This window comes from Sapajus apella, unplaced genomic scaffold, assembly GCF_009761245.1.
Source record: "Sapajus apella isolate SASKATOON/1434 unplaced genomic scaffold, GSC_monkey_1.0 scaffold19, whole genome shotgun sequence".
NCBI lineage: Eukaryota > Metazoa > Chordata > Mammalia > Primates > Cebidae > Sapajus > Sapajus apella.
This window is the reverse complement of record NW_022436959.1, coordinates 19,010,419-19,025,439: the sequence shown is the minus strand read 5'-3', so window position 1 is coordinate 19,025,439 and position 15,021 is coordinate 19,010,419. Positions and strand designations below refer to the sequence as shown.

The following is a 15,021-nucleotide window of genomic DNA, read 5'->3' as shown; positions in this document are numbered from 1 at the left end:
ATGAGGCATAATTCCAATTCATTTTATGTTCTTGGGCCAAGGTCCTGAAGAATCTGATTCTCACCTTTTATTTGACTGCATGACTGATTTTCTTTTCTTTACAGGTTAGTGCTGCCTATACCTTCATTCAGCAATTTTTTTCTCTTTTACCTGTATTTTTGGGATTTTACTCCCCCTGCTGGCCTCTGGCACGCATTAGAGTTGACTCTTTTCCAAAAACTCATGTTTCTGTCTGTTTCTCTTCAAGGAGCCTCATGTTTAGTACATTTATGTTCCAAACACAGCAACAACACGAGTTTAAAGGTAGATATTTTGAGTTTTCAGGAATTCATTTTTCTCATTTTTTTTCTAAAGCGACTAAAGTAGACCAATGCTAATTTAGAAAATATAGAAACAACATTCTGAATTTTTGAATGCTAAATGTAATTGGTTTAATTACAAATCATTTTGCTAAAGAAAAGTTATGTTATGGCCCATAATGAAGAAAGTTTCTTTCTCCTTCCTAGGATAGCAGTAATTGTGCTACAAAAACTCAAAATGTTTCTGTTTTTAAAATGTCTTATGAATTATAAAAACTTTGAAATTGATAGCTTGATGTTTCATATAAATTGAACTAGATTTCAAAGTACGGTTAACTTGACAATGCTTTGAAACAAGGGTCACTCTATTACGTCTCTATGACTATTTTTTATGAGAGAATTTGGATAATTCAACTCTCAAAAATTGTCACATGCTATTTTAGCCTTTGTAGTTTTGCTTTTGCTAGATGCCACAATCTCTATTAACACAACTTGTATTTTTTCCTTTTATTTATGTTGAACTAAAAGATGTATGTGAATATTTTCTGAGAATCATTTGCTTTAGGTTGAAGAGAAGAGTTGCAGTTTTTACATTGTTCTTTTGTTGTTATTAAAAGAAAAAAAAGCACCTGACTAGGAAATAGTATTTTTAGTAAATATACTCTCAGAATCTTCTTCTTCCTATCTGAAAATCTTTAAGATGTTTTTGCTTTTTAATAAGATAATGGTCAATTGAATTGAAAGATACCTTTTCCTCCTACAATTATAATAGACACTGATGGTTTATTGATGCTTTCACCGAAATCTCATAACAACAGGTGAAAATTTCCCATTGTTTGGTTGGGAGCCAGAGGCTGAGAGTGCAGGTCATTTTTCTTTGTCTGAGGAGAGTGGAATAGCCAATCCACCACTTTGTTTTCTAGGTCTAAAATGTTATGTCCAGCCTTTCTTAATTCATGGGTGTGGCATTCATGGGAGAGTCTGATGGCACAAAGGAAATATGATATCTATGCATCAGTTTCTTTATATTGTACCATGGGATCGGAGTTTAAAAAACTGTTCTTGTTTTCTGCATCATACCAAATGAATATTTCACAGTACCTCTTTTTATAACACAAAACTTTGTGAAAAATAAAATTCACCATATTAGTGTAAGATTTTCCAATCCTAGTTACCAGCACTGCAAAGTACCCACCACTCAACAATTGCCAGAATATGCAGCTATGTGTATTTTTAAAGTATATTATAAATTTTCCCTCTCTTAGCAGAAAGTAAAGGAAAATGAGCACTTCATTAGCAACACGCTTAGTTGTGCGGCCAAGAAATAAAACATAAAGTTTCTAGATACTCTGAGAACTCCATCATGACTTCCTGGGGAGGCTTAAGAGAGGATTTTTTTCATAATGAGTCTATGCAGAAATTTTTAATATTAGAACATCCTTACTTAGATATTTTCTTGGATTTCTACCACTATTGGGAAAACAAAACTAAGAACTACAGCAGCTCGCATGTAAGTTGTGTTTATTCCTATTCAGTTAAAATGAAAGAAGGGATATTAGACCAAGTTGATATATTGCAACATTATTTATTTATTTTTGTTTTTGAATATTTATTTATTTATTTATTGAGATGGAGTCTTACTCTGGCGTGGAGTACAGTGGCATGATCTTGGCTCACTGCAACCTCCACCTCCTGGATTCAAGCAGTTCTCCTGCCTGAGCCTCCAGAGTAGGTGGCAGTATAGGCGCCTGACACCACGCCCAGCTAATTTCTGTATTTTTAGTAGAGATGGGGTTTCACCATATTGGCCAGGCTGGTCTCGAACTCCTGACCTTGGGATCCACCCACCGCCGCTTCCCAAAGTGCTGGGATAACAGGCGTGAGCCACTGTGCCCAGACCGTAATGTGTTTTTAATTGTATTTCAGTGCCCTCTGTTTTTGCACAGTGGGATGATAAGTATTGAGTTTTGAAATAGGTAAAGAGTTGAAAGGGTCATAGATTCTTCTTCTTTTTTTTTTTTTTAAGAGAAGTAGGTAGCAAATTTTTGAGTTGAGGGATCATGCAGTAACTAGCAACTGTTTCTCAAAATTGCCTCATCAGAAGAATCTCTTGGATTGCTAGTTTAAAATATCAATTTCTAGGCTGCTCCAAGAAAGATTCTGGGTCCTGCAGTTGGACATGAAAAACATAAGCCCCAGATGATTCTTATGATCAGGAGAGTTTGGGAAACATTTATCTGATTTAATTAATTGTAGAGGCAATGCCAGTGATTAAGAGATGAGATTTGGAGTAAAGATTCATTAGGAAACACTTACCTATAAATACTTAATTGAGCATTTATACTGTGGACCAGATTTGAGCACGATTACTACATATGTGATTTTTGAACTTGTCTTTTACCCTCTCTGAATCTCAGTCTCTCTCATTTAAAATATGACCTTAATACCTTACTCATAGATTTTTGGGAAGGTTCAATTAGATATGCCCCAATACGCCCCAAGAAATGTTTAATTTTTCTAAGCCATACCACTGTTTTTTGTCATCTATTATACTGTAGGGGTCATAATTTAATTATTTCTATTAGATTTTTGTACTGTATACCAAGATCTCATTATGCAGTCACAGATCCGTTGTTCTGAGTTATGGTTCTTACTGGCTTTCGAGATGTATTTAGGGGTAAAGAATCCTTTACCAACTTTTAGAAAAGTCTTCTAACACAAACTTTCTCCCTCTTACTTCACTTTACCCTTTTTAAAATTTGTGTGTTTCTTACCTAAACTCACATATTTCAGCTTCTTGCAACACTTTTAAAATTACAGCTACTACTTTTTAAGAACTTACTGTAATCTAGGCACAGTCCTGGATACTGCTTATATTATTTAATCTTCACAACAGTACTGCAGTTTAGGTATTATGATTATTTAAGTGGAGCCTGAGAACACAGAACTCAGTAATTCAGACAGTGTCTTATAGGAAGAACAGAAATTATTTTAATCCATGTATATCTTTCTTCAAGCCCAAGTTCTGTCCACTGTAAGCTATTGCCATAATTTTAATACAGTCACTTCCCCAAGATCAGAGCATATATTTTTCCCATTGGCTTCCCAGTGGTTTCATCTCACTCAAAGTAAAATTGAAAGTCCTTACTAAGGTCCACAAAGCACTGTACCCTAAGTCTTTGATGTTTTAGGACCTTTGCATTTTTTGGTCCCTGTGCTTGAAACTGTTTTGCCTTAGGTAAGCTGTGCAACTCTCCCTGACCTCATTAGATCTGCCTTTCCAGATGACCTATCATACTTGAGAGCATCTACACACACACACACACACACACACACACACACACGCACGCACTCACACACGGAGGGAGGGAGGGAGGAAGAGAGGGAGGAAGGGAGGGAGGGAGGGAGAGACTGCGATTGCCACTCCTTGCTGGCTTATTGTTTCTCTGTAGCAGTGATAAACAGTTAACATCTTACATCGTTTTCTTTTTTTTTCTTTCTCCCAGTATAATGTTAGTCCCTGGGAACAGTAACTTTATGTTATCTGCTGTATCCTCACTGCCTACCACATAACAGGAACTCAGTAAATATGTGAATATTGAACATTGGAGGACATATCTGATGTTCCTTGTATTAGTAATTTTATAATTTTCACAGCATTAGAACTTCATATGTGATGTCTTGGTGGTTACCCTAATAACATCTTTGTTAAGCATACTTTTCTAAACAAAGTTCCTGACCAAAAAATATGTGGTGGTGTGTTTTACTTTTTGTGCCAACAGGAATAGCGCTATGCAGAAAAAATATATCTTTCTGTATAGAATATTTAGAATAAAGGGTTTTTGGAAAGATCCCTTACTTGGGTAATGAAGTGGCTATTCAGTATTAATACTTAGTATATTTCACTTGTTCTTTGCTTTGGAAATGAGGGCATTAGAACATATGTGAGAATTAGATATTACTTTAGTATTTAGGAGGCCCTCTACTCGCTGAAGAATACTTCTTCTGTGCCAATTCTGGTCATCATTCATTATTATTACTAGTAGTATATACTCATGGTAATGCAAATTCAGTAGGTTTTCGAGGTGTTTTTTCCCTCCAGTTATTATCTTTTATTCTGAAGTTCGCCTTTATATCAAGTTATAAAGGTGAACTTTATAACTTGTATTTGTGGGTGTCTAGAATTATTGTACATGTATATAACTCAGTGATTCAAAAGTAATTAGCCATCTTGTACTTTTTATTAAAAAATTCAAGTTCTGGAAACATCATTTCATTGACTCTCAAGTAATGTTAATGCCAAGCTTTGAAATGCAATTTATCTTTTTTGAGACAGTAATTTTGAGTAATTGAATTCCATGAAAAAAAATGAATTCAGGAGCTAATTGTGCATCAGGTTTACTGGCATTTGTGCAAAACAACATTTAGCAACTATCAGTGGCAATACTCATCTAATTTCACTTTATCACTAGCTGGTCAATCATGTATCTTCATCAATACAGGCATTTGAATTTCCTCTTTCAGGTATCTTTCTTTGTGTGTTTCCTTCCTTCTCACTCTCCCTTCTCTCCTTATTTTAAGCTACTTTAGAAAATAGTAATACTTTAGTGATGTGTAAGATGCAAATCACTTTGGAAGTGAGAAGGTGGGTATTTATACATATGTTCTATGACGAGGTTTCTAAGTCTGTCCCACTGGGAATGGTTAGTACATTCCATATCTGTAAGGGGAAAAATCCATGTTTCCCAGAAATACAGGTCAAGACACACGGAACAACTCTTTTATTATTTGCTTTCAAAACAGAGAGGATGTGATTTATGTTGAATATAAGCTTATGTCATAGCTGTGCAGGTGCTGCCATGAAGCTGTGACCCCCATCTAATCCCCATAACGACACTGGGCATTGACCACATTTGCTTTGTAGTTACTGAGCTGCTTTCCCAGGGGCCTTCTAGTTTCTGAACCCAGCTGCTGGATAGCTGGTCGACCCATGCTTGGTGCAAGAACATTGTTTTGTAAGTGCAACCTGAAATACATTTTATAGTTGCTGCCTGAGTCAAATGACTGTAGGTTTGTGATGAAGCCTCTGTGATTGAATCAGTCTCCTCTTACCACCTTTTTTTCTTCATGAATTTTTTAGTCAGCTGTAAAGATTTTTTTCTGCTTCATTTTCTATTGTAATAAACATAATCACAATTATTTATTTTAAAAACACTAAACAGTTGCTTGGTATTTATAAGATTAAATGTAATTTTTGATACTGACTTTAATAAATCATGGCCTGATCTGGTTATGTAATTTTTATTTATTACTGCAAGATAGTTAATGTTTTTCCATGTTGGTTCAGTATTTTTCCCTCTAAAGATTAGTGAGTTGGTAAATATTTGCAATAATCACACAAAACACTTGAGTTCCAATTTCCTTCTGTCTTCCAGCATTTTGATCTACCAGAGTTTTAATATTTTTCAAGTTTTCTATGTGCTATGGATTGTAAAAAAAAAAAAAAAAAAAAAAAACCCAGAACAAAAAAAGACAACTATATTAAAAGTGTTAACTTTATTTTAAATCTTATTAATGCTTTTTATATTGGGAGGGAGGATCTGTATATTTAAATTACCATTTACGATAAAGCAAAGAAGTTAAGAACCAGGAGACTAAAGCTGAACTGTTTGAAGTTGAATCTCAGCTCTCTCACGTCCCAGCTCTATGATTTTGTTAACCTCTCAAAATCTGTCTCGTGTAAAAAAGGTGAATTATAAAGTATCTGTTGCATAGCTATTGTGATTATTAAATAATATTTGCAAAGCTCTCCATAAATATTTGCTGTATAGATAATGTTTAATTTTCTCAAGAAGTTTTCAGAACCATGTTTTGAGTCATTCATATAGGCGCACACGTTATTACAGTTTTATCAAGAAATTATTAGCCTTGTCTTACATCTCAAAAATTTTCAACTGAGGATAAATATGTGGAAAGTTACAATATACAAGATTGTCCACTATATGAAGTGGTGTGTGGAACAGAACACAACTAGATCACATAACTATGAAGAACAAAACCTCAAGAAGAAAAAAATTCAAACTGAGTTTAAATTTTTCTCACAATAGCTGTGGGCACTCTTCAAGCTTCAGTTAAGTGATGACAACATAATTAGACAGTAAAATATTCTGTTTCTGAACTGTTCTTTGGTTTCCTTAGGCTATCTGTTTAGTCTTATTTTTCTGAAAAATGTACATGAATAAATAGACCCTCCAACCAAAAATATTAATATTTAACATTTAGCCAAAGAGGTAGAAAATATTATTTGCAAACAGAACAAAACAAAATGAGATAAGAGAAGAGCTGAGACAGTGTAATATTCCACTTAGAGGAAAACAGTAGGTTGCCACTGATTTTTAGGCCTATATTTTGAAATCTATTTGAGATGGAATGACTAAATTTGCAGTGAAGATTATTGCAGCACAGTTACTTGGTCCACATATCATTAATTGATTAAAAGTACTTGCCAGGGAGTCACCTCTGGAGGGCAGTGCAGTCTTATATTTGTTGCAGGAGCTTCAGGTACCTTTACATTTTCCAGAAGTTCATTTCAAAGATTCTTGGCCTTGTGAGATGTGAGTCATTCTCCATTTTAAATACTCAAAGGGGACGTAAAGGTGAAAGAAAAATCTTTCTCATTATGATGGTTAGCATGCTAGATTCAGGGAAATTGATGGGAAGTAGGACTTTGTGAATCTCAGTGTGCAAATAAGGAGTTGGCTGATGTTTGTCTTTTTTCCCCTTTTCCTCCTCTTTGGTTCAGATACTTGTGAACTTCAATTTCATTTTCCTTGTTTTTGTCTCTGTCTTACTCTAAAATACAAATCTGTATCTTCTAAGAAAATCTTTTGACAACCTCACTCTATAGGGTGTTGCAGAAGGTCAGCCTGGCAGCCAGCAAAATATCTTCCAGTACCTTAACAAATCAGCAAAATATTTGGAGAAATGCTTTACTTTTATGAACAAATACCCTGATAGTTATTGGATTTGTCATAGCATCTAAGGTTTCTCTCATAACCATGCTGACCTTCATGTGCTATTATATTACAAAACCAACTCTTTATGTAATCAAACCTAAGGAAGAATGCTTAATTAGCTATACATGACCCTTTGTTATAATACAGGCATACAAAAGTTATTTTCTTCAGCACTATCTAACTATTGTACAAAGAAACTTCTTTATAAAGTAAAACATGGAATATTTGATGTCTCAGGAGTAAAGTAATATTGGGATTTTTTTTTCCTCTGCAAGCTGTTTGAGAGCTTTCAGCAAGAGGATACTGTATTTAAAGGTAGCCTAAGATCTCATAACTCCATGTGTCACAAAAGTGTGTAGGTTATGAAAGACTTTTCTCGTGAGCAAACCAACTGTGCTTTTTAGCTCTAAATCATGACATAGTCTTGTTATACCACAAAGAATTAAAGAATGTTAAGTAAATGACTTTCTTCCCTCCCTCTGTGCCTCTGAGGATAGTTATTAATGCCGATTCTTGCTGCTGAGTGATCCTAAAGCTACTGTCACAACCTTTTTATTCCCAGAGTGCAAATGAATCCTTTATGAGGTAATTGAAGGAAATTGATGATATTATTTGCTGTATCTGGGGTATCAACAGCATATAAATGAAAAACACTGCAGAATGCCCACCCTGTGTTACCACATTGATCCACACTTTTGGATCTGAAAGATCTCCAGCTATTTTTTGCCTAACCAGACTTTGCACCTTTGTGTTTTATAGTGAAGTAGCAGGTACACAACTTTTTAAAATTATGAACTACTGGTATTAGATTACCACCACGTGGTGTAAGGGATAGGTTTTATAGAAACACAAAGAGCATCGACTTACTCTTCTCGTTTTGTTCTTCTTTGCTTATTTTAATGTTATCTTCTCAATCTGAACAGTGTGAGCTGTTTCACCTTTTATTTTGATTGTTAGTATATGCGCATTCTAAGCCAAGGACGACTTTACGCTTTAAGCTAAATCAAAACATTTGGTACTTAGCAAATTCTGGGTTTTGTGTTTTAAGATGGAAAAAAAGCACTAAAAAGAAAATTTAAAAGAAATTTTATCATCATTCAGAGTGTAGATGAATGATTCAAATAGGAAACCTATTTTAAATCAGCCCTACTGAATAAATTATACTAAAAGAACATTTATTTACCTAGTTAGGAAAAAAAGACATCTTAAATATGGTCTCTAGTTACCTTTCTTCTCATTTATTACATTTGCCACTTCATTGTGACCTTACTATGACCTTGTAGTTTATGGGCTAAAGGTAACCATTATGCAATAATGAAAATATTCAGGCTGAGCTTTACCACCTTGAAAAAATTGGTTTCTTATATTTTGTTTAAATTAACACACTTTACTGTTTAAAAAGCTCTGCTCTACAGTGCTTGAAAGAGGAGAGAAGCATTAATCGCAACTAATGTACAGATTTAGGCTTTTAGATACTGTGTTTAGTGGAGGTGACTCAGCAGGCCTTGTTATATTAATTATAGTGGTTTGATTCTCCACTGGTTTTGATTCACAAAGACATGCTGTTTCTAAGAATTAAAGTATCAGTTGCTTAGGGAAAAAAAAGGAACTTAAAAATCAAACCATTAATACCTATCTTTGCTTTCTTCTGTTTAATTTGTTTTATTTTAGTTATCCAGACCCAAGTTATTCCACTTTCCCTTTGCCTTGATCCCATAATCTGACCTCTGTGAAACAGGCAATTCATCAGTTGGATGTGGTGAGGGAAATGCCCTTCAGAAGGATGTAAAACAGGCAATACAAAAAGCTTTAAATGGTCAACGCATCATGGCATGTAAGCTCTGATGTGACTTGTTATCTCAGAGACCAGTGTTTGCATTCTTCCTGGTTTTGGTCCATAGGCTTGGAAGTGCACTGAAACCACAGCTGGTCTTAAAGAGCCATGGAGCATGTGATCCAAGGCATGATAAATTAATGATTACAAATCCTCAATCTGCTTATTGTCAGCCTTTTTTTCTACCACCAGTTACAAATCCAGTCTTTATTCTCAGATAGAAGTGATGATAATTTTCCTTGGTAAAATAACTTTCAGATAATACTGATTGCAGATAATCACCAAGGGCTCTGCTCGAAGTATACTTCTCACCATCTTTACACATGAAATAAAGACTCTTATTATCTCCACTTGTCCACAAGGAAACCAGTGTACAGAGAAATTAAGTACCCTTCTCAGGGTTATGCAGAAAATTCAAGAGCTGGGTTTTTACCACAAAGGATGATTTAGACCCTCTGGTCTTAACCTTCCAAGAATCTGTGCTCTTGAGAATCTTCATTTTCAACATAAGGTCTTTATACTACCTAAACTAACATGTTCTTCAGAGTTTCAAAATGGAGACTTAAAAAAAATTGATTAGTAAAGAAGTAAATAATTTAGGATTAAAAAAATCTGTTTAAATGGGTTTCTCATAATTAATGAAGGCAGATTTTTAAATCATGAATCTTTTATAGAACCTTGGGATATGAAAGCTTATTTTGAAATGGACTGTTGAACTGCATACTAAAAGTATACCCAGAGTGAATTTTCGGAGCCATTAGAGACAAATTTAACATCACTGTCAAATCTGTGGAAGGTTAAATATACAGAGTGTGAGACATTGAGAATTAGGCATTTACAGGTACTTTTCTCCAGAGTTTGGTTTGGTGAGGGATTTAACACCTCTTTCATGACATTGATCAAGGCAGGATACTTTGAAGGAAAAGTGATACAAAAAGGAGGAATTGCCTTGTCATGTTATGGAGCATTTAATTCTAAATTTCTCTATTTTAAAAATGGAAGAGGCATATGTATAGAGAAACAAAGACTTGTGGTTTCCAAGGGCTGGAGCAGGAATGGGTGGGTACTAGCCATAACTGACCAGAGGGATCTTGCTGTAGGTGATTGAAATGTTCCCAAACTGGATTATAGTGATAATTGCAGAGCCTGGCTTAAATGAACTTTAAAATCATTGAATTGTACCCTTTAAATGACCAAATGTATAGTATATAAATAAATATGCCATAGTAAAGTCATTTTTTAAAATGCATGTAAAAAACTAAAAAAGGAAGAAGATCCAGAATTGTGTCTTCAGACAGAGTCATTACTTGCATCAAATTCAGAATTTCCCATTTATGATATTAATTTATTTCTCGAATTTGAAGTATGACACTAAATGTAATATGTTAGGTCACATATTTGGCAAAGACAAATTCTTCCTGCCTTTACTTTTTCCTGTTTTTATTTAATAGATGGATTCATTATTCTTTGTAGCCTCTAGAGGGAAGCACATAGGTTTTTATTTGAAAGACAACAAACTTGTAACTCCCAAGCATCAGTAATTCCCAGTTGTTTCAGATGAACTCTCCAATTTTAGTTCATCCTGATGACCTCGCAGTGGAGGACCTTCCTGTAGTGACTCCTGTGAATGAATCCTCCCTTCTATCCTGTTAGCTGCTCCCTTTCACCCCTGGCTCTTTAATGCCCTTGAAAGATCTTTTGGCCCTCTCTACAGGGGGATGTAGGAGTAATTTCAGTCAAAACTTTCACAACCTTTTTTTCTTTAAAGAGCTTGATTTTCAGGAAAAGACAATAGTCAGTTAATGAATAAAACCGGTAGCATGTGGGGAAAGGTTGAAGCCCAGGAGATGGTCATAAGAATTCCTGACTCTTATAAGTTCATAAGACTGCATCTGAAGAATCAGGCTATGCCAAAAGATAAATGTATATAGAGTTCTTCTCAATGTGTGAATAATTAGGGATGCAGGACTTAAAATCTGTAAGAACTTTTACAGTTGTAAGACATAAACATCCCGGTGTGTTTTCTGATTGTTGTTCTTTTCATTTAATTATTTATTATTAGTCTTATGTGCTAGAGAAGCCAACAAATAAGGATCCAAAGGTAAATTAACTAACATTAAGGAATAAATCTAAAAGTCATTTTAAGAAATGCCTTACCTCTTCTTATCCCCACAATTAATGGCTTTTTCCCTATGATCACCGAATTAAAAAAACACTTTGAAATTTATACCATTCCTGGATTCTTTAGAATCTTATAGGATTTATAGGAGTTGATTTCAGTGTAGGAACCTGAAATGGTTTTAGGTCCCCCTTACTATGTCTTATTTTTACTTTGTTCCTGACATTCTTCCTATATAATTAATCTAATATTGATTGTGTAATAATCTAATATGTGAAAAAGAGTAGACAGCAATCAATCAATAGTAAGAGATAATGAGAAATGTCTGAGTAGACCTTTAACCAATGATTTAAAAAATTGTATTTGGGTGAACCTAGCAGTTAAATTGACTTGTTCCCTCCTTTCAGCTCTCCTTTCTCCCCTTTTTTCCCAATAAACTTTGATTGCTTGCTGATTGCGTGTTAGGCATTGTCTGGTTGTTTATTGAGAGAAAGAAAGAAAGGAGAGAATCAAAACACAATTTCTGCCCTTGTGGAATTATAACCAGTATAGGAGACAGACAAAACAGTATATAAACAAAAAATAACAATACATAATTAAAGATTTAAATCAATTCTAAGAAGAAAAAGGTCAGGAGGCATATATAACCCTTGAGGCCAACTTTAGGCTAGAGAGTTAGTAAAGAGTTTCTGAGGAGGTAACCTTAAGTGGTCCTACCACATAAAGGATTGGGCAAAGAGTTCTCCAGGCAGAGGAACAGAGTATGAGAAGGCCCTCAGTCAGGAAAGAGCATGGTTTGTTGCAGAAATTTCGCTAGTGTCTAAGTGTTTCACTGTAAATGAAGAACTAAACTGTGATGTGGTTTGGGGAGGTAACTGGCCAGGACTGAAAGGTCTTTGTGAGGAGTTTGGATTTGTTTCTAGGTTAAGCAATGGCTTCAGAGGGCAAAAGAAAAACAGTGACATTATCTGATTTTGCTTTCGATAAAACGATTCTGGTTTCTCTATGAAGATTGGATTGGAGAAGGGCTCATATGAATATGGCGGAAGTTTAAAAGGTGTAGCTGGGCATGATGGTGGCCACCTGTAATCCCATCTGCTCAGGAGACTGAAGCAGGAGAGTCACTTGAACATGGGAGGCAGAGGCTACAGTGAGCTGAGATGGCACTACTGCACTCCAACCTGGGCATCAGATAGAGACTCCATCTCAAAAACCAAACCAAACCAAAAACAACAACAACAAAAAGAAGAAGTTTAGAAGGTGGTTGTGATCTAGACAAAAGTGCTCTTGCAACTGAGTTTCATCTGCATTTGAGGAATGGCAAGTAATGTGTTGAGTCCACTGATGTTGGGAGCACAATCACTTATGTAGGGGGTAGAAGAAAAAGATTTTTTTTCCTATAAAGTTATAAATAGCTTTTTGCTTGTTAAATGTGGCTATGATGAGATAGTAATTAATGATTAGTGGGATATTTAAGAGTGATTTTGGAAACATTAATATCTTGTGATTTTTATTTTGTGCAAACTGGCATTGATTTTAAAACCTGAGGCAATCTAAGTATCTTTGAATGTGTGTTTCTCTCTCTGAGGGCCGGAATTTGGAAAACTTGCTGATGAAATATGGGAGCAGATGAGAACATGAAGAACTTGATCAGTACACTTACATATCCTTTAATATCAGTTTTAGGAACTTATCTTTTAATAAAATACATTGTACCACAGGTTATTCTCTCTATATATCATTTAGTGCTTGAGAACACAAACTAGGCATTACTAGAATTGACAGACATATATTTGATTCTTGGCTTTACTATTTATTAGCTATAGCTTTAGACACCTGTTCCCTCACTGATCTTTCTGAACTACTAACCACGTTAAAAGAATGTGATGAGGATTATGTGAAAAAATCTATGCAGGCCGGGCGCAGTGGTTCACGCCTGTAATCCCAGCACTTTGGGAGGCCGAGGCGGGTGGATCACGAGGTCAAGAGATCGAGACCATCCTGGTCAACACGGTGAAACCCCGTCTCTACTAAAACTACAAAAAATCAGCTGGACATGGTGGTGCGTGCCTGTAATCCCAGCTACTCAGGAGGCTGAGGCAGGAGAATTGCCTGAACCCAGGAGGCGGAGGTTGCGGTGAGCCGAGATCGCGCCATTGCACTCCAGCCTGGGTAACAAGAGTGAAACTCTGTCTCAAAAAAAAAAAAAAATCTATGCAAAATACCTTTCACATAGTCAGTAATATTCAGTAAATATCAGATTAGGTGATTTGCCCAAATAAACAGCTAATAAATGGTGGGACTATTATTTCAACCCAGAAGGTCTTATGCCAAAACCTACACTGTTTGTGATTGCCCAGTACTTCTTTCTTAAATTGCGGCAGTGAGGCCAGGCACATTATCTCATGCCTGTAATACTAGCCCTTTGGGAAGCTGAGGCAGGTGGCTCACATGAGGTCAGGAGTTCAATATTAACCTGGAACGACATGGCGAAACCTAGTCTCCACTAAAAATACAAAAAGTAGCCAGGCATGGTGGTGCATGCCTATAATCCCAGCTACTTGGGAGGCTGAGGCAGGAAAATCACTTGAACCTGGGAGGTGGAGATTGCAGTAAGCCGATATCATGCCACTGCACTCTAGCCTGGGCAATGGAGTGAGACTCTATCTAAAATAAAATAAAATAATAAATTGGGGCAGTGAAGGGACAGGGAAGGAAGGATATTTTTGCTGTTGTCCCAAACTATCCTCCTACTTCCCTTCTTCCACTAACTTGCGTTTCCTTAACTCTCATTAACATTTTCTAAAATTTAAGAATGAAACATTCAAAATTGCACAAAAGTAGAGCAAATAGTACAATGACTTTGTGTGTAGCTGTAGTTCTTAGCACTTGCTTTGTGTCTCCAGTGACCTACTAAGGTTACTATGGTGATTTTTTTTTTTTTTTTTTTTTTTAAGGTGGAGTCTTACTTTATTACCCAGGCTGATGTGCAGTGGCACACTCCCGGCTCACCTCAATCTCTACCTCCTGAGTTGAAGCGATTCTCCTGCCTCAGCCTCCCGAGTAGCTGGGACTATAGAAGCACATTACCACGCTCAGCTAATTTTTGTATTTTTGGTAGAGACAGGGTTTCACCATGTTGGCTAGGCTGTTCTCGAACTCCTGTGACCTCAGGTGATCCGCCCGCCTTGGCCTCCCAAAGTGCTGGGATTTCAGGTGTTAGCCACCGTGCCCGGCCACTTTGGTGATTTTCTAACCACACTAAAGAACATTTTCTTAACCCTCATTTTCCTCTGCAGTTGGGGCTCCTGCTGACACCACCTTCTCTGCCTTAGCATTGCCACAGGACATGGTCACTTTCCACCCTCAGATTCTCCTCCTCTCTCAACTCCTAGCTTCTTGCTCTACTGCTCTTCTTGTTCCAGGTTGTTTTCAGAAAGTCCCTATGCTTTCTTGGAGTCAACTGTAATTCTCATTAAGATATTAATCTCCAGTCCTAACCTGTTATCCTATGTATATTCCTACATTTTTAATTACTTTTAAACATTTCTGATCAAACTTCTATCTGTCATCAAGTGGACTTCCTTTGTGCCATCATTTTTCTCATTTACACAACTGAAATTTTCAAGTTTTTCCCCTGTTCTTTCATACTCCTAGACCCAATGTCCTTTGGTAATATTTTTTAGCATCTTCTCCTTATTTTATTTTTCTTTCTCTAGAAACATGCATCAACCTCATGACTTGTTATCTGTA

The 15,021-nt window shown here is 36.0% G+C and overlaps 1 protein-coding gene and 2 long non-coding RNA genes across 13 annotated transcripts in view; 2 read left to right on the top strand and 1 right to left on the bottom strand.

Moving 5' to 3' along the window:
* HDAC9 (histone deacetylase 9) overlaps positions 1-15,021 on the top strand; it is an 898,499-nt gene that overhangs the window by 253,718 nt on the left and 629,760 nt on the right. The gene's annotated exons all lie outside the window — the stretch shown is intronic.
* LOC116557246 overlaps positions 2,124-15,021 on the bottom strand; it is a 22,186-nt gene continuing 9,288 nt past the window's right edge. The window contains exon 3 of the long non-coding RNA XR_004271439.1: positions 2,124-2,307. This is a non-coding gene — a long non-coding RNA (uncharacterized LOC116557246). The remainder of the gene's footprint in view (positions 2,308-15,021) is intronic.
* The window catches only part of LOC116557245, an 18,613-nt gene continuing 15,380 nt past the window's right edge, over positions 11,789-15,021 (top strand). Inside the window, exons 1-2 of the long non-coding RNA XR_004271438.1 lie at positions 11,789-11,799; positions 13,702-13,710. This is a non-coding gene — a long non-coding RNA (uncharacterized LOC116557245). The remainder of the gene's footprint in view (positions 11,800-13,701; positions 13,711-15,021) is intronic.